Source organism: Bombus huntii, chromosome 16, assembly GCF_024542735.1.
Source record: "Bombus huntii isolate Logan2020A chromosome 16, iyBomHunt1.1, whole genome shotgun sequence".
Classification (NCBI taxonomy): Eukaryota; Metazoa; Arthropoda; class Insecta; order Hymenoptera; family Apidae; genus Bombus; species Bombus huntii.
In genome coordinates, this window is record NC_066253.1 from 6,235,781 (window position 1) to 6,255,003 (window position 19,223).

General features: G+C 34.9%; 1 protein-coding gene across 9 annotated transcripts in view; it reads right to left on the reverse strand.

Annotated features, from left to right (window-relative positions):
- The window catches only part of LOC126874180 (muscarinic acetylcholine receptor DM1), a 49,277-nt gene extending 31,578 nt beyond the window's left edge, over positions 1–17,699 (reverse strand). Inside the window, exons 1-3 of one of the 9 annotated variants that reach the window (XM_050635891.1) lie at positions 17,400–17,699; positions 17,026–17,316; positions 16,213–16,393 (exon numbers count right to left, since the gene is read on the reverse strand). The gene's annotated coding sequence lies outside the window, so the exon portion shown is untranslated. Of the gene's footprint in view, positions 1–16,212; positions 16,394–16,424; positions 16,510–17,025 lie in introns of all 9 variants that reach the window. The other 8 variants (XM_050635894.1, XM_050635898.1, XM_050635896.1 and 5 more) reach the window with 8 other exon arrangements.
- Between the last annotated feature and the right edge of the window lie 1,524 nt (positions 17,700–19,223).

Here is a 19,223-nt window from a genome sequence, read left to right on the forward strand (position 1 = left end):
ATTAAGGTTAACAACCAATTAGCCGATTTATCATAGTCATCAGCCTACATACGAGTTCTAAGATCTATATGGATAGCGGAACTTTGAATTCTAATTAGAACTCGGAAGTCGTGCAGTTTCTTCGTGCTGTTTCAATAGCAATTATATGTATAGTTTATCACAAAGCCGCAAAAGCGACGAAAGGAGATTTCCAGCTAGTTGGCCAAATTGAACATGCATGTTAATATTCGATATTTTATCTCGATCAATCTTATGCTACAACTTTTTCTTTTTTCATTTGATCTTCGTTTGATTGTTTCGATTATTTTCTGAACTTGATTTACAATGGTGATAAAAAAATATAAATTTCCATAAACGTCCAGATATTACTAATTCGTTATTTAAATTCAAAGTTGAGAACTATAATCTTTGGAAGTTTCCATTTCTCACGATTAGATGCTTTCTAGAGGCGTCTAGTAGAGTGTTTGCCTTCGTAACAGCGACAACTTTACTATACCGTAATGTTAGTTCCTTTTCGCGAGAGTTGGCACGAATGATTTGTTTTTATTGTTTTCCTCCTAAAAGCGTGCGAGTTACTTCCTTCTCGAGGAGGAGACACGTAACGTGTACACGCGGGTGCAGTTATAGCGAAGGGACGCGCGATAAAATGTGTGTTGAAAGTCATCGGGGCTTTGTACTCTTTTATCTCAATAAAATCCAGCAGTCCGGACTGAGTGAGAGAAATGTTTTGAAGATAGAGACAGAGAGAAGAACAAAGGAATGTGAACGTACAGGTGGAAGAATGGACCGACCTGGAAAATGTTTATTAAAATAATACATCACTTCGTTTGAGCGGATGTTATCTCGAAATATAATTATGCGTTCGTTTGCCTGTATAAGGAAGTGATTCTCCATCGAATTATTTTATCATTTAGCTACAAAATAAACGAATCTTTCGTTTAATCGATACGCAACAAAATAAATATCAGAAATAACAGTGGCTCGAAGCAATTTTATGGATTTATAATATCTGCATTTTTATCGATTTCAAAGGCTTTTTTATCAAGTATACGGATAAAAACTTCTATTGTGTTTTCCCTTACGATATGTGTTTCCCTCGTGCAAATTTCAAAATCTTAGAAAAGCTTTCAAACAGATGGGGGCTGATCTTTAATCGAATACATCCATCTGAAATTTTCGTAACCTTTTTCTAAGCTCTTATACACAGCAACCGACAAACGTTGTAAACGATTCTTCCGTAATAAAGAACATCAACCACGGACTACAAGTGTTTCTTTATTCTATGCAATTAAATTGGCCCCAACGTCATTAAGCTACCGCTGCAGGCATAGCGTAAGAGCGCTAGTTACGCACACACAGATTGACACATTCGTTAGCAAATGTACGGTCAAACAAGATGCAAGTGTCAAGAGTTCTCTACTTTACACCTTTGAACATGTTAACCTTTTCTTGCCTTTTCTTAATCCTCCATCTGAATATTGGATCGTTTTCGACCACTAATTTGAAGTAATTTTCTATTTCTCTCATATTTTTGTTCAACTTTTGCTTCTTTTAGAGAAACACTCACACATACACGTACATATATATGTATACAGGATCCGGCCGAATAACACGCAGAAGCGTGCATAACGTGATTTCTTATGGAAAAGTAAGCATGGAATAGAATTTTAGTCGATAATAGAAGGCTTAGTTTTCAAGAAAATTGAGTTTGAAAAGTATACTCGAACATGGCTAATTACCGTAAACTGGATACAAGTAAACAATCAATATGGCGCTGTTGTAGAAGCGAAAGTAAGTAAAACATGTAAAATAAAATCTTTCCGTTTAAGACTTTATCTTTAAGAAAATAAAGCTTGAACGTGTTTAGTTAAGAATCGATCCAGTACTACACGTACAATAAATTTTCAAATTTATTTTTTCGGAAACAGCGTGTCTTGAGAGAAAATTGTATTTTATATTTTTGACTTATTTTCACGAGTAGAACCACATCCTGTCGATTATATTTAGTCCGTAACTAGCCACGTTCAATTTTCAAACTCGATTTTCGCGTAAACTAACCCGAGAATGAAGAAGTTTTGTACTATATTTTTTTTCTTATTTTTCTACAAGGAGCCACGTCCTGCACGGTTTTATAGGTTATCCGGCAGGATTCTGTATATAACACGCAATAATAAAAACTACTAGATGATAGATGTTCTGGAAGCTTGGAAAAGTATTCAAGAATTTTGTGGAGCTTTTCTAAAACACAAAAACGTAAAAAAAGGACCGCATGGATTTAAACGAGCCAGGGAGGGTTAAACGCTAAAGAATATAATATGCAGTGGCTTAATAACGAAATAAACAATCAATCAGCGATTAAGGAAGAACCATCGATCAATAATTTTTCAGTAATTGTCTGTCTGACTGTCGTTGCGTGTAACCTGGAAACGTCAGATATGACAAGCAGCCAATGCACGGTATAATATTCATCACACGGCCGCACGCATGAAACAAAAAGAGAAGATAATAAGAAATACTAAAAAAAAAAAAAAAAAAAAAAAAAAAAAAATTCCAGAAATACTAGAAAAATCAATTAAACGTCGATTGAAATCATGTCATTACGATATGACTTGACTGGTTCCTCTCGAAACAGCCGCACATTTAATATTTTAGATTTCTCTTAAAAATTATAAAATTATTATAACCCATAGATCGTAACTTTTCGATCGATGTGCCGTTTCTATAGTAATCAATTACGAAACGTAATTTCCCGAGGAACGAAAAGTTTTTGGTCGCTTGGCTTTCAAAGTTGCACAGTGTTGTTTTCGGTAGAAGGAAACAACACAGTAATTTTGTGTTGCAGCGCGGCAGTCGACCGGACAAAGTATACGCGATGAAAGTATAGTTAGAGAAAAGAGGCAGCTTTTGCTGGACATTAAAAAGGAATTTCTTTCCTGGGCTCTTTAAAGAGAATTCCTTTGTGCAAAGTTTTAAGTATTTTCTCTCAGCTCAAAGAACTTCTTTAACGACCTCAAACAAACTTTTTACAACTTTATTCTAATTATGCCTAACTATGTTTTGTTTAAATACGATATTTGATCTAAATAATATATTTTGTCAATATTCAATAATTATTTCAGCACTAACCATACCAGGTCAGACGAGCAGTTTTGAAATTTCATTTAAAATTCTACATTCATCGTTACCTCTTTTGTTCATCCAACTTGATGTAAATTCTGATATTAACAAAAATTGGGAAATTGATTAATCAGATAATTTACATAATTTAGATAGGGTTAAACGAACGAAAGAAATAACGATGAGAAGCTTCGTTGTATGAACGTTCTGTTAACTGAATGTTACGATTATTATGCGTAAACATTGTAAACAAGTGCAGAATGTTCACACACTTCCGTAGGATTTCTACTAACCACGGACATAATTACGAACCAAGATGTAATTAGAATTCATAAAAAGTCAAGTTTAGGAGAGTAGAGTAACATGGTAGGAAATGCCTGGTTGCAGATGAAAAACGAAACGCCGAGGAGTGTACGAGGTGAACTTTCTTGCCGTGTGAAATGCTAGAAGAAAATGAGGAACTGAACTTGGCCGGAAATGACACAGATAAAGTTATCGCAGTGTCACATGGAATAACAGGATGCAACGATTGTGACGAGTCCAGCGTAACAGATTGCCATCGATTCGCTAAGAATTACAATAATCGAGCACGTTCTTCCGACGAAGTTAGCTCGCAAAATGTTTTGAACGACGACCGAGGAGTGGAATAATCAGGATGAAACGAACGACAGCAGTAAGGAAGTTTCGTGGTATTTATTTTCGATTTTCGAACAGACAGCTCGGATATCATATCGATTTATACATAATCGCAAGAATAATCGAAGATTTCTTGTAGACAACACCGTAAGTGGCAAATATCGAATTTTTTTAGGAGAGAGGAAAAGTTTGCCTGGCTTAAAATCACTTGCAAAATTTCATTTTGCTGCAATTGTTCTACGACCTTAAGCGTATAATAATCCAAATGGCTCAGAAAATTCTCTAGTTTCTGCTCTAGCATAGTGGAAATTCGCCGGAAAAAGGGTTGTACTTGTAGAAGAGCTTGCATGCAACCAAAAGCCCAAAGCCAAAGCTCTTAGTTATAAATATCATTCGCTGTAAGTATCGATCCTATTTGGCCCTAAATAACTTGTATAAAAACAAGTAATATATTCTTCCAAGATGTTTTTATCTTTATCACAGGAGTATATTTCATAATGTTCTGAGCAAAAATTGTTGAGCATGTCGCTTAATGATATTTACATTGTTTTATATAAATTCGTTATAATTTTTATTTCAACGCTATTAGTAATTATTTACAAATAGAAATTGTTCTTGAATCTTAAATACTTAAATACAGAATATTCCCATTGGCAGGTATGACATTATACGATAAAAAGGCATATTTTTTTATTTTTGTTACTTACAGCCTTGTCTACTACTGAAGGAATCTTCAACTATGATTTAATACTTCACAGATGCAATATGGTGACGCTTGAAAACAGGAGAAAGATTGCGCATATTTTTTTCTTATTTAAGGTTTCGTATAATCTCGTTGATTGCCCTCAGCTACTTTAGCTTATAAATTTTAACGCGTGTTCGCGGTCTTTGCGTAATGCTTTCCGGATTGACTTCTTTGCGAGCGATATTAGAAACAGCGACCCGATTACCAGGCCATGTACACACGATAACGCATTATCGGATCAAGATGATCTCTTTCCTGAATCCTTTCGCAACTTTGGACGCTCGATGTTCGCAATATATTAGGTGGTCCGAAAAGTTTCTTTCATTTTATAAGAAAATAATGGATACACAATATTTTCTGTCTTATATTGTTTTATCGATCAACGTATGATCCATTTTGTTCTATCAAGATAAAGATCATAACGTTCGACGGATTAGGTTTCGTGTTTGTAATACAAAGATGCGTCGTTGTAAAAGACGTGTCTGTAAAAGAAAGACACTTTTCGGACAACTTAATACAACGCCTTAATATTCGGAACGATTCGAAGCTTAGAACTCTTGAAGGTCTTAATAATCTTGATAATCTTAAAAGTTCTGAAAGTCTTGGAAGTCTTGATAGTCTTGAAAGTCTTGAAAATATTGGAAGTTCTGAAAGTCTTGATAGTCTTGGAAGTCTTGAAAATCTTAATTACCTTGATAATCCTGAAAGTCTTGGCAGCCTTGGAAGTCTTGGTAGTTTTGAAAGTTTTGGAAGTATTTGAAGTTCTGAAAGTTTTGGAAATATTGAAAGTTCTGAAAGTCTTGGAAATATTGGAAGTTCTGAATGTTTTGGAAATATTGGAAGTTCTGAAAGTTTTGGAAATATTGAAAGTTCTGAATGTTTTGAAAATATTGGATGTTCTGAAAGTCTTGGAAATATTGAAAGTTCTGAAAGTCTTGGAAGTCTTGATAGTCTTGAAAGTCTTGGAAATATTGGAAGTTCCGAAAGTCTTGATAGTCCTTGGAAGTCTTGAAAATCTTAATTACCTTGATAATCCTGAAAGTCTTGAAAGTCTTGGAAGTCTTGGTAGTCTTGAAAGTCTTGGAAATATTGGAAGTTCTGAAAGCTTTGGAAATATTGGAAGTTCTGAAAGTCTTGGAAATATTGGAAGTTCTGAATGTTTTGCAAATATTGGCAGTTCTGAATGTTTTGGAAATATTGGAAGTTTTGAAAGTCTTGATAGTCTTGGAAGTCTTGAAAATCTTAATTACCTTGATAATTCTGAAAGTCTTGGAATTCTTGATAGTCTTGAAAGTCTTGATAATCTTGGAAGTCCTGAAAGTCTTGGAAATATTGGAAGTTCTGAAAGTCTTGATAGCCTTGGAAGTCTTGAAAATCTTAGTTACCTTTATAATCCTGAAAGTCTTGAAACTCTTGATAATCTTGGAAGTCCTGAAAGTCTTGAAAGCTTAGAAGTCTTGATAGTCTTGAAAGTCCAGAAAGCCTTGGGAATATTGGAAATTCTAAAAGTCTTGATAGTCTTGGAAGTCTTGAAAATCTTAATTACCTTGATAATCTTGAAAGCCTCGATAGTCTTGATAATCTTGGAAGTGCTGATAGTCTTGGAAATATTGAAAGTTCTGAAAGACTTGATAGTCTTGATGGTCTTGAAAGTCTTGAAACTCTTGAAACTCTAATCGCGAGTCCTGATACGTATACTTTGCCATCAATGTCGAATATGATAAATATTAAATCAAATTGAACATTAACCCCTATCGTTCTGTTATGTGAAAATTCTCATACATAAACATATTTGTACGCCGATTAATTCATCTAACGAACGTTCTACTGTGATCGTATTATTTATTATTAAGATTAAAGATGTAAATAAAGTAGAAAGAGAGGTGAAACGAATAACGGGAGGGAAAATTTTACACCTCGGATATACGATATGTGTGATAAAAGCCGTGAAACGTGATAGGATCGTAACAGTCGAACCATTTCTGCGTAATTCGTTGTTGAGAATGAAGCCTTGGGCGGCCAAATCTTTGTCACCGAACATAGTACATAAATTCTCAGTTATCGTTATGGTATCGTAGCTATGTTATCGCGTATGTTCCTCTCGCGAATCTTTAATTTTTCTTCTCAGGTGTTTCTTGCATGTGAACTGATTTGAATAAAAAACTGAAAATATAGCAGAGGCCGAAGTATTTTATTTCTAAGTAAAATAAATAAATATTCGCAACTTTTATAAAATAAAATATTTCAAACTCCCTTCGAACAAACAAAAATTTATGCTCGAAGGAAATATCGTGTTTCGTATTTTTCGAAATTGAATGAAACATCAGTTTTTACTAGAAGATAAAAATATTCTATTTTTCACGAAGATAAGAGAGCATTTTGTACTTAGGGGAAATAAATATTCTCGATTTTCATGCAATGAAATATTCCCGATATTCCTGTCCCGATTATTTTGAAAACAAACACTGCCACATAGTATTTCTCGCGTGACATATTTTATTTAATAAAACGTTAACAAAGATAAAGAACGAAAACAAAGCTTCTTCTCCAGAAAGATAATCTTCGGAATTTTCTTGGTATCATCAATTTCTCAGATTGCTTTTCAAATCGTTATAAAGTTGGAAAAGTAGCACGAGTGACAGCAATAAAAGTAAAATAAGAACGAAGTGAGAGGAGAATGGTTGAGTAAGCCAGTAGTATAAGCGTTATGCGGTCAGACCACGAGATTCAAAGTTCGCTTCTTCTTTCGACGCGAGGTAAAAAGACCAACAGTATCGGAATCGACGAGCATTACTCGCATTTTGTGAACGAATTCATCTTAAAGCAATAAAAATTCTTGCGAAATTTTATACGAGAAATCTTCTTCGTTCCGTTGCCTGATTATTTACGTTTCATCGCTACTGGATTTGTCTTCACAATTAAAAAAGCTTCCCTAGCAAGCACATGTGATTTTACTTCCGACAGTCCCCGATTCTTCCCTATCAAAGAATTTTTCTTCTTAGGAATACTTGTTCTTTGTTGTAAAATATTCTTTTCTTCTCTCTCTCTCTCTCTCTCCATCCCTCCCTCTCTCTTTTTCAACAGACAATAGACAATTGATTTGGCAAAGGCCTCTATGTAAGGGCCAATCGTTAGATTTTTATACCATTTCTGTGAAAAGCTTGGAAAACTCTAAAAGCTATAAAATCGTCTTCAAAAAGTAATTCAAGTAGAAAAATTACGAAAGTACACGATTAGGTACTTGTATGAGTAACGATCTTTCTTTTATACAACGTTGATTTGTACTATTCCTTTGAGCCTTATTATCCTTGTTACTAATAATTAAATAATACATCCTCTTCAATGTTCGATTTTATAATTTTCCAGCTGTCTTTATTTATATACATTTTTCGTCTAAGTTCACTATACATTTTGGCTAGTCTTTTAAGACGTGATCGACTAATTTTGGCTTTCTCCTGTCACATATTTGACATAGTACTTCTTCATTCATATATTATGATACTTCAATTATTCTCTTGATTTTCTAGTCTTTTCTTTCGGTCAGTTTTATCCGTGCTAGTATAATAATTAATATTACCCAGAGAAATTGTACCGATTTGTCTTCTTCTCCTCTACTTTATTTCCACAAATGTCAATTACTACGTATTTTTTTATACTCGACCAATTAATTCACTATCCGATCCGTATAATTTCCTTCAGAAGTATTATTAACACTTTACCGACCGATAGCCGATTGATCGGTTTTTTGTCACCGACGTTTACCGACCGATACCCGATTAATTGTTTTTTTGTCGCCGACATTTACCGACTGATAATCTACTAATCGGCTTTTGTCGTCGACAATCTTTCTCATTTGAGCAGTAATTTGTTATCTAGTACTAAGGTACCTTGCTCAGTTGCGTCAGTTGCGTTGCTGTGTAAGCTCCCACAGTTTTATACCAATTTGAGAAACTTACCGTTCGCGATGAACGAAAAGAATGGTATTGCAGAGTCTAAACCGAAACACAGCCGGCGCTAGGGAAAATCTGAGCTGTCGGTCAGACGTGCGTATGCTGTAGAACCCGTAGCGGTCAGTAATGTGTTAACATTATTATCAACATTAACAGTATTATTAACATGTTCGACGCAACTCATGTTAAATTATACTCGATTCTGTATAACTTGCTATTCAGAGTTCGTAAACTTACACAACCTGCTCTGTTAAATATTTATCTGCACATACAACATGTTACATTAACATGTTAAATGTACATATTATAGAGCAATAAAAGCATAAAAAGCTCAAATTTTTGCCGCTCGTACTAGTATCTAATAGCAAACAAAACGGGACGATAATTAGAATAACTAATAATACGATAGAACGTGCAAATATACATTCGACTAAATCGTACTAACGACTGGCGAAACGCGAACCAAGTCAAAGCTCTACAAATTGGTTTAACGATCGGACCTAACAAGTGTATCTGAAATCTGGAAACTCTCTAATTCAATCAGGTCCCCGTGAAGCTCATATCGAAAGAAAAAAAAATAACTAGAACACCAGGCACGAAATATCATTGAAACATTTCGAAATTACGTTTCCACTATGAAACGAACGCAACTTTTTCAACTTTCAGAAGATATCGTAAACGTTGCGAACGGATGTTTGATCAATTACATTTGTCGCTTGGAAAATTGCCATTCGTAACAACAAATTGACCGACGGCTGTTCTAAATTCGCAAGCAATGGAATTTTTTGTTAATAAAATTCCAAAACATCACGTTCGATCAAATCAATTTCTACTATGATTTTCGACAATTTGCCTCCTGATAGTCGACTAATATTACTATGTATCTAACATTTATAAAAGTAATCAATCTCAACATTAGAAGATTGTGTTAATTTCCAAAATCCAAATTTAGTATTAATTGATATTATTATTTATTGAGATATGTATAATTTTATGTGCTAGTCTAGATTGGCCGCGTAGTAGTGACATACGTATGTGAATACGAGTGTGTGGAAGTATATGTGTGCGCTGCGTCTCGAAAAACAGCTGAATGTAACTGTTCTGTTGGCAATGTGGTATGGAAGATGGCGAGACAAAGAGAGTGCTTAGACGCGTGCAAATGTATATCGACGAATATCCTAGAAATCGTTTATTAAATAAATCTAAAACTATTTTAATATGAATTCTAAGTGTATCTTTAGTGTTCCTTTACTTTTATTTCGGCAATTAAGATCTACAATTCTCAACATTATTATTATTTGTTTATCGTATGGAGACTGTAAGCCTAGTACAATCTCTATCACAAACGTGCACATTTCACGCGTAGAATTAATCGATATTTACATAGCGTATACAGTGGTACACATTTCGCGTTCGAATGTTTCAAAACCTCTTTTTTTTTTTCTTTCTTTAAATCATCTCTGATTTAACCATGCTGGTGCCTCGTTCGTCTTCTATTTAAACGAAAATTAAACAGTCATTCGTCAAAGCTCGTTTCAGTTCAGAGAACAGGATTTACTGCGAATTCTATGACTCGATCGGAGATTTCTGAATCACCGTTACAATTAAAGCTGCACTTTTCTCTCTCGGTGGAACCTCCGCCCGAGCAAAGGAGTTTCGCGAGTCTTTGAACGAATATCTGGTCGCCGAACTTGTAGTGAAAGAAATTTCAGAAAGCCAAGCTTTTTCTACTTCGTCAATTTAATCCCGAAAAAAAAAAGAAAAGAGCGTTTAATAGAAATTATAACGAGAGTGATGCTCGAATTAAATCAACCACTGTACGGAGCACTGCTGCTAATTCGTTTTAACGTAAAAGCGTAGAAAATATCAGCGCGCGTTCGATAGTCAAACGAACGAATTTCTGCTGTCAAAGATTCTTTTCGTAAAAATCCTCGGGTAATAATACACGTAAACACGAATTTATCTGTTTTTCTTTTCTTCTAATTTCCGTCTAACGAGACGATTCCACGAGAAGATTATCGCTTCTGGTAATTATTTTACCATTTACTACATACAAAGTAGTTACAATTTGCTGTTTAAATTGGAATTTAGTAATTGCAGCAAATTGCAGTAATAAAATTAAAAAATAAAAATCATTTCATTACAATTTAATTCTATATTATAACAGCCACACATACTCTGTGGTTCACGAGTATACTCGTCATCGCTTACCTTTTGCGACACAATTTAGGTACACACTTTTCAAACAGATGGCGACAGCTTATTGATTAATACAAATTAAGTCGTTAAATCACCTAAATAGATTTCAATGCATTTTTCCAACACTCTATGTGTAAAATGAAAGGTTTGCAAAGATCGGGAGATGAAAGTTACTCGAGAAAATAAGACTTAATCTCGAAATCTAGACTTCTCCGTTTTATCGAAAACTAAAACGCTGAAAGCACTATTAAATCTAGGGCTCACGGTAACTCGACGACACTCGCCAGTTTGAATTACGGATTCTTTAAACGCTTCAACAATTTCATCCCTTCCTAATTTCAATTATCAAACTTTTTTTTTCCTTCAGTACTTTTGCTCAGATAATAACATCTTTCATTACGAATTACCGCTTCTTGTTTGTTATTCGTTCGTCTCACAGCCTGTCTCGTATCAATCCTTTAGGAACACAGACGAGTTTATGCTTGTACGGAGTAACTTTTTTTGACTTAATCGTTCTGCTCATTTCACGGTATATATCGGGGAGTTTAATGAGGAAACTTAGCGATTACATAGAGAGCTGGTCGACGTAAGAAATAAGTTGGTACAAAAATATGTTCCATCCAGTTTCTGTAACAGATTATTATTGGCCGATAGTTTGGAATCGTCTACTTCAACTTGTTTCACAATCGTTACAGCGCAGAATCTTTAAAAGAAGCTGTTTCAGGTATAAAATATTTTATCGTAAGTTTCCCCTCTCCTAACTATTTATACAGGCTGTTTCATTTTTATCCCGCTAAACGCGGCGTCGGCATATTCTACGATTAAAAATAAGGAAAAAATGTTGTATAAATGTAGGGTAACGTGAATGCTTTATTACAAACTTATAACAAAAATAAGGAAAAATTATAAACAACTGGATTCTCGTTTGATCGATTAGTCACGTCTACCGAACTTCTTACTCAAAGTTCTTGCAAATACAACATCGACATCGTCTCCATGCAGAATCAAATAAGAAATCGGTCGTTGGTAATTTTGTTATTCTTGTTACAACTTTGTAGTAAACCATTTACGACCATTTTGACGATTATACAGGGTGGTTGGCAACTGGTGGTACAAGCGGAAAGGGGGTGATTCTACGCGAAAAAAGAAGTCGAAAATATAGAATAATTCTTTTTTTTTTTTTTTTTAATTTTTCCATCGAGACAACGATCTACAGTGAGATCCATTATAACGTACCGGAGGCGTACCGAGCGTAAATTCAAAATCGATTTTCTCGAAAACAAAGCCTCAAAGGAAAAATTTTTATTCTACATTTTCGACTTCTTTTTTCGCGTAGAATCACCCCCTCCCCGCTTGTGCCACCAGTTACCAACCACCCTGTATAACGCTCTTTCCATATTCTCAATCATAAAATATGCTGATCTCTGAGTTTAGTGTGATAATACTTTACTCCCAATACTTTATAATATTACAAGCTCAGGTAGCAAACGAGTTAGAAAGATAAATAAGAAAATTATATAAGTAACGATATATAAGTTAATTAGCGAGATGTGCACCTAAGTAACAATATTTCTTTGATACGACGTTGGTTTGTACTATCCATTTGAGTATTATTTCTATCCTTATTAATAGTAGTTAATGTCACATCGTCCTGTCTTACTCTAGGCAAAACGCTCTAATTTTCATTGCACTCTGTATGAAGCAGCGGAGTCTTCTTACGTCCCCTTCAGCGTTCGCTTTCATAATCACTTAACCAGTTAGCTGTTTCGAGCTCTTTGAAAAGTGTGTACCTGAAATGTGTCGCTATATACACTATACATATAGTTTTTTCATAAGAATTATTTACATCTTTATATTTCTTCGTTTTATTTCGTCTTGGCCTCTGAATATTCAAAATGTCCAAATTTACGAATATATTTCAGTTTTCACTAAAATTGCAATTTGAACAGCAAATTGTAACTACTCTTCACGCATGACGAGTATACTCGTCATAGCACAAAATATTGCCATTTCTTTATGACAATTATCTGCTAATTGCTTAAATATATTTAAAATTATTGAAATATACAGGGTGATTGATAATTGGTGGTACAAGCGGAAAAGGGGTGATTCTACGCGAAAAAAGAAGTCGAAAATATAGAATAAAAATTTTTTTTTTTTTTTTCATTTTTCCATCGAGACAACGATCTACAGTGAGATGCGTTATAACGTACCGCAGGCGTACCGAGCGGAAATTCAAAGTCGATTTTCTCGAAAACAAAGCCTCGAACGAAAAATTTTTATTCTACATTTTCGACTTCTTTTTTCGCGTAGAATCACCCCCTCCCCGCTTGTGCCACCAGTTACCAACCACCCTGTATATTCGAAGTGACTTAAATATATCTGGAAAGTTACAACTGTCCTATTCGTGTTATACATTTATAGGAAATTGAAAGAAACAAAAATACGCACGGTGTCCGAATATTAATGCCAGCCACTGTAAATGGCCAGCAGGAACCATGAGGGAATCGCGTTGCGCATAAAATATTTTCACTGAAATGTTTTCATGCTCTATATTTGCTGTAAACGAAAATAGTTCTATATATGGCCGAGACCAATATAGATCAGCGATACAAAACGCACACATAGGAGAGAAAGGCTAACCAACATTTATAGATACCTATATAGAAAACTGCTAAAAATACAAAAAAGCCTGCTCTCGCAATTACGCCCTGTTCTCCCGGCTATATTAGATACAGAATAATTAAAGACAATCCTGATTGTACTCGTACGCTAACCGAGAATACCGTATGATCTTGATAACTTGATCTCTTTTTTTCTTTTTCTTTTTTTTTTTTTAATATTTAGCATTATAGCCCTACTACTCTGCAACTATGCCTTGTTATTCGTGCTATTCAAAAAAATATATTAAAACGTTTAGAGATAAGTTTTTCTTTACTGCCGTGTATTTAACTTTATGGACAATTGTTTTAACCTCTGTTTAAATCACGGTGGATTTTAGCTGTTCCAAAGTAAAATATAAAATAAACCGGGCCGAGATTTATACTTGTTTCGGTGTAATTGACGAGCGCACTGCGTGCGTTTATGGAAATTTGGATTTTTGAAGATACAACTAAAATACACAGCTTTGAAACGGAAATTTGATTTTTGAATAAAATTTTTTTCCCTCTCGTCTCTCCCAAAACTAATCAGTTACCAAAAGAATCCAGATTCGTAATAACACGGACACCCTGTACGTGTATCTGTGCTTAACATTTACCTAAATTGCAATTCCATTGAAAAATTGTAAAAAAGATCTATGCCGGTATAAAGATCGCAAGGAAACGACGATCGTTATGAGCAGTTTAACCTTCGTAAAACAACACCTAAAATCGTTTCTTAAAACGATACTCGGTTGCCATTAAAAGGCCAATAACGTAGCTATCTATATGTGTAATCTGACACCTTTACAGTGTACCGTGCATAGAAATCAGTTTAATAATCACGCATAGAAACAGCACTGAATGCAAAATCGCAAACAATTGGCTGCAATTGCGAGGAGAAAATTGCATATCGCATATCGTATATTAAAAAAAAAAAAATGTACGGAGACGAAAATGAAAATAAGAAGAAGAAAAAACGAAAGAAGCGAATTCATAGGGAAATATGTCGCGCATTGGAAATAAACGCTTAACCGTTTCCGGCATTACCGACGATATACATATTTAAACCGAAATGCACGTGAATACCAGTCACATTAATAGTAACAAGCGTTTTCTATTATGTCGACGTACGTTTTATTCGAAAATGCTTCCAACTGAGCAGGTATACCTGTTATACGTTAGTCGATTTTCTCGTTCTGGAATAGTTCAAATCGTACGTGAAGAAATCCAACTTATAAAATCGCTCGGAAATTTCGAATCGCTTTTGATATTCACCCTTTGAAAGCAGATAAAATAAAATACGAATTAAGCGAGTAAAATAAAATACGATTTAGGAAAATAAGATAGAATAATTTTAATTTTAAAGAGTATATGTAAGATTCGATAAGTTTGTCAGAGATTTGAAATTATTCGCTTCTAATAAATATTATCTAATAAATATTATCTAATAAATTATTCGCTTCGAGATAAAATAGAATAAAGTATATATTTAGTAGAAAAATTTAAATTCTCTTTTCATTAAATAACATTTGAAATTAATCATCAGTTCTTTTTATAAATTTACAATTTTACATATAGTAAACTAATTACCTAATCGTTATCGAGCCTGTAACTATCGTTATACTAAAGAATTATTGATATTAATAATTTGTAATTTGTGACTTGACAAATTTCATTAATGATACTAATTCAATCGTACAAGAAGGAATTAATTAATAACGGAGAAAAAATAAAATGCAAATCGTTCTATGATAGGAAATTATGCAGAAATATTAGTTATATAAAACGTATGATTTGATTGAAAGCAAACTAATTATATAACATTAAAAACAGTTCTTATTGTGTTATAACAACATACAAGTTCGACGTTATTATCGACATAAAAATGATAAAAAATAAATAAATCACCTATGAAAATTCTAAAATTTATAATGTTAATAATGTTAATGATGCGTTTCGATAAAGCCCGTTGAATAAAATAATACGGTTACAAAAACATGTCGATATAAAAGTTCGATCGTAAACCGTGCAACATTAATGAATAAAGAGTAAATTGAAAACAATGGCTCGCGGAAATAACGTTAAGAACAACGAAGGAGGGCGGTGAAAAGACAACGGTAAAATGTACAAACGCTACGAAGTCACAAAAAGATCTTTGATGTCTGCAAGAGAAAGAGGAGACAACGGAATAAACAAAGCTTATGAGAAAGATAAAAATTGCAAATCGAAAAATTCTATATTGTTTCATTCGGATTAAAAAGCGTCATATTTCACAAGAAAATAAAAATCAACACAATACAAGAGGCTTAATTTACATTACACATAATTAACGATCTATTATGGTCTGTAAAAATATGTATTATCTCCAATACTGAATGTATTATGATTGTAATTGCAAACAAATTTTTCCTATTCGCCAATATAAATGCTAACGAAGCACCATTGTATAAATATGTAACTAAAAAGCTAAATTAAAAATACTGAAGGAAAATGATATTACAGTTTTATATTATAAAAAATAAGAATAATGGGGACAATATGAACAGTGGCGCCATCAACGATACCAATGGCGATGAAAATATCAACAACAAAAATACTAACCCCTAATAATTATTATATCAAATCAAACGCAAGAAATGTCAATTCGTTGACATGAAAACGAACAAAGAGGCTCAAATGTTATAACTTTATTTTCACCATTAACAATATTAATGGCGAATATCGTGAATGTGGAAAATATCACAATAAAAATAGTAACCCATAATAATTGCTATTTCAAATGTAAAAGGAACATCGACGATATGAAATAACCAAACGTAGACATCAACATTCATTTTTATAATTTCATGAATTAATACATCAAAACATCGCTATTAACAACATCATGAAAATATATTAACAATGATTTTCAAACACTTTTTACCTTGTTCGCCGTGTTTACACATAACAGTCAGCCACTTGGACAAAATTCATCGGTTCCTTAACCATACAACACACTTTTGATTTTGTTCTTTCTCTATGTTCATCGTGTTACATATTTTCGCGTTTGAGGTTTCCTACCGATTAACCGACGTAATGAAAACTGCCGAAACGCGCGATATTCACTGAATAGACATTAGAATTTGAATGACGAACCGTTAGGCGTGGTAGGAGGCCCAATGACACAGGTTGGCGAAAAAGACACAGGTTAATCGAATTGTTTTCTCGGCGAAAACAAAAGCTAAAGGCGGACCGACAAGTACTTTTTTCCAATCAAGAAGGTGGGTCGGGCCTTCGAAAAGGCTGGGCCACGATCTCGAAGGGACAGCCAAATTTTCGAAAGATACAAAAGAGAGCCACGAAAATCTAATATCTCGATCGATAAGGACCGAGCGAATTGTTTATCGGCCGAGAACGACCACTTTTCGAGGAAAACATCGCGACGACAAAAAGATCCACCAATATTTACGAGTGGACTGCGGATTTTTGTACATTTTTATATTTTTACGAACGTAACTAAAGAAATGGAATTTGAATAAAAATTTATTTCATCCACAAAACGCTCTATTTTGGATATTCCATATATTTTCGCATATGTGTGCATTTCGCACCTCCAAATTTCCCAGAAATGCGTGAAAATCCGCAGTCTATTTACGAGAAAACAAAAACCAACGAAAGAGCAATCTCGATGTAGGTTATCGTCGCGAAAAAACGGGAAAGACGTGGAAAAAAACAAAGAAATTGGAACTTCACTGACACAAGAAATTCGAGGGCGAGACCGAAAAATCCACAAACCGGACGATTCACACATAATTTAAATCACTGGTATCCAGCATCGGTGTGGAAAGAGGCGGGACGAGGAATCTCGCGTGCATCGGTACGACTATATTCTGATATAATTGCGAGCACCAGAAGATCCGATGTTTTAGCGAGTTTACCACCACCCTTTCCTCTCTCGTATATACATATTTCTTTTCTCTCTTATATTTCGTTGCCGCCGATCATCATCGCATACAGCTTCGTTATTTTGATTCGCTCGAACCCGAACCTAAACCCGAGGGAGATAGACAACACAACAAGCAGGCACACGGATCAAGAGAGGACAGACCGCGTGTATGTTATATAATGTACCCGCGTACGTGTAGATGCGTGAGAAAGAGTAAGTGAGCGAATAAGTAAGAAAGAAACAGAAGAGAAAGATAGAGAACGAGAGAGGGGGAGTTAGAGAGTGGGGGGGAGGAGAAAGCTAGAGAGAAACAGAGTAAGCGAATTGTGGAGTGGGGGTAACAAAGAGTAAGTGAGTAAGTGAAGCGAAGATAGAGAGAGAAAGAGAGAGAGAGAAGGAGCAGAGTGAGGGAGAGAGGAGGACGCAAAGACGACGATGATTGCACGAGGGATGCGTCCGCGACGGAAGTACGAGGCACACTAAAGGGCGTGGGCAATCGGAGCAAGGCCGGTGTGGAGTTTCTGAGGGGAGGACCACATTGATTTTGATTTTCGAAGCGCGCGCATGAGTCTCACCGTGTTCAGCTCTGCCCATTCATACGTATGGGACGTTGGTCCTTAGCTAGTACAGTGGAACTCCGTATAACGCGATGCTCGTATAACGCGATCAGAAAAATTCCCACAATGTATAAGCTACAGTGGCGGACGAAACTAAGGTTTAAAATTTCATATCTACGTACAACAACTAGACTGACTTTTTTGTAATTTTATATTTTTACGAAAAGGACTAAGGAAATGCAATTTACATAGTAATTTGTATCGCTCGATCGAAAACTACGACGGGTACTTCGCTTTCGATATTTCATATACCTTTTCATACTATGCGCGTTCTACGCAATTCTGCATTTTCAAATTTTCTATGAACGCATAAAAATCCGCGATGTGCCCGCATATGATAACTAAGCTACGTTAGCCCTTAAACGTTATATAGATGACCAGAATAATTTACATTAGAAATGTAGAATTCTATGCTTCTACAACATTCAAAAAGCATTGCCTCATTACACATTACCAAAGAAAAACTAATTTACGGTTTCAGGCATCGATGGTAGTCTTGTCAACAGCTTAATAAATCTTTCAATTACATAAAAGCATAATCGCAGCCAATTAGCTGGCATTATTTTCTATATAATTCGTAATTGTATAACGTAGCGATGCGACTAGTAATTGTATAACAAATAATAACGATTGCCCGGGCCTTACCACGTGGAGGTTGCTGCACATGGAGATCCACCCTAACCGCGTCCCACCCGGCCCTCTTTTGCGCGCAAGAATTCGCTCATTTTTAAACAAATCCTCCCTGTAGAGAAATTATAACAACTACGATCGCATATTGATTTAAAACAGAGACATCCCTTGTCTGTGGCCAAGATTACGTGTATTGTCGCGTACATATCTGTTCATTGTAGTCTTCGTTAATTTTCGAAATTGCAAAACAATAGAGACAGTCGGCGAGACTGAAACAAGTGTGTCGCCATATAGATATACTTCACCGTTATGTGAAACGAAGACAAGACGGCGTTGCTCAACAGCCAAAGAACCCCTATGAGAGATATTACAAAGTGTGCAGAAAGGAATACAACGGGGACAATCGCGAGAATTACTAAGACGAACTGTTCCGAAACTTTATAAAATAGTAATTAATAAGAGAGAGAGGGAGGGAGAGCAGATATTTCGAAAAGCAACGTCTGAACTGCGCAGGATAGTTATTATTAGATATCACAGTTGTTAAAAGTACATTTACAGAACCGATGCGACGGTTAAACGATAACACGAAAAAGACGTATTTTTACGTTACCGACGCAAGACGTGCTAATACGTGTTACTCGGTCACTCGAATTATTTTTATAATTAACGGAGCGATACCAATAAAATTTTTCTTTTTTTCACAGGTATCAACATGACGTGTAAAAATGAGACAATTGTTCTGTTGAAAGTCCACTGTAAGAT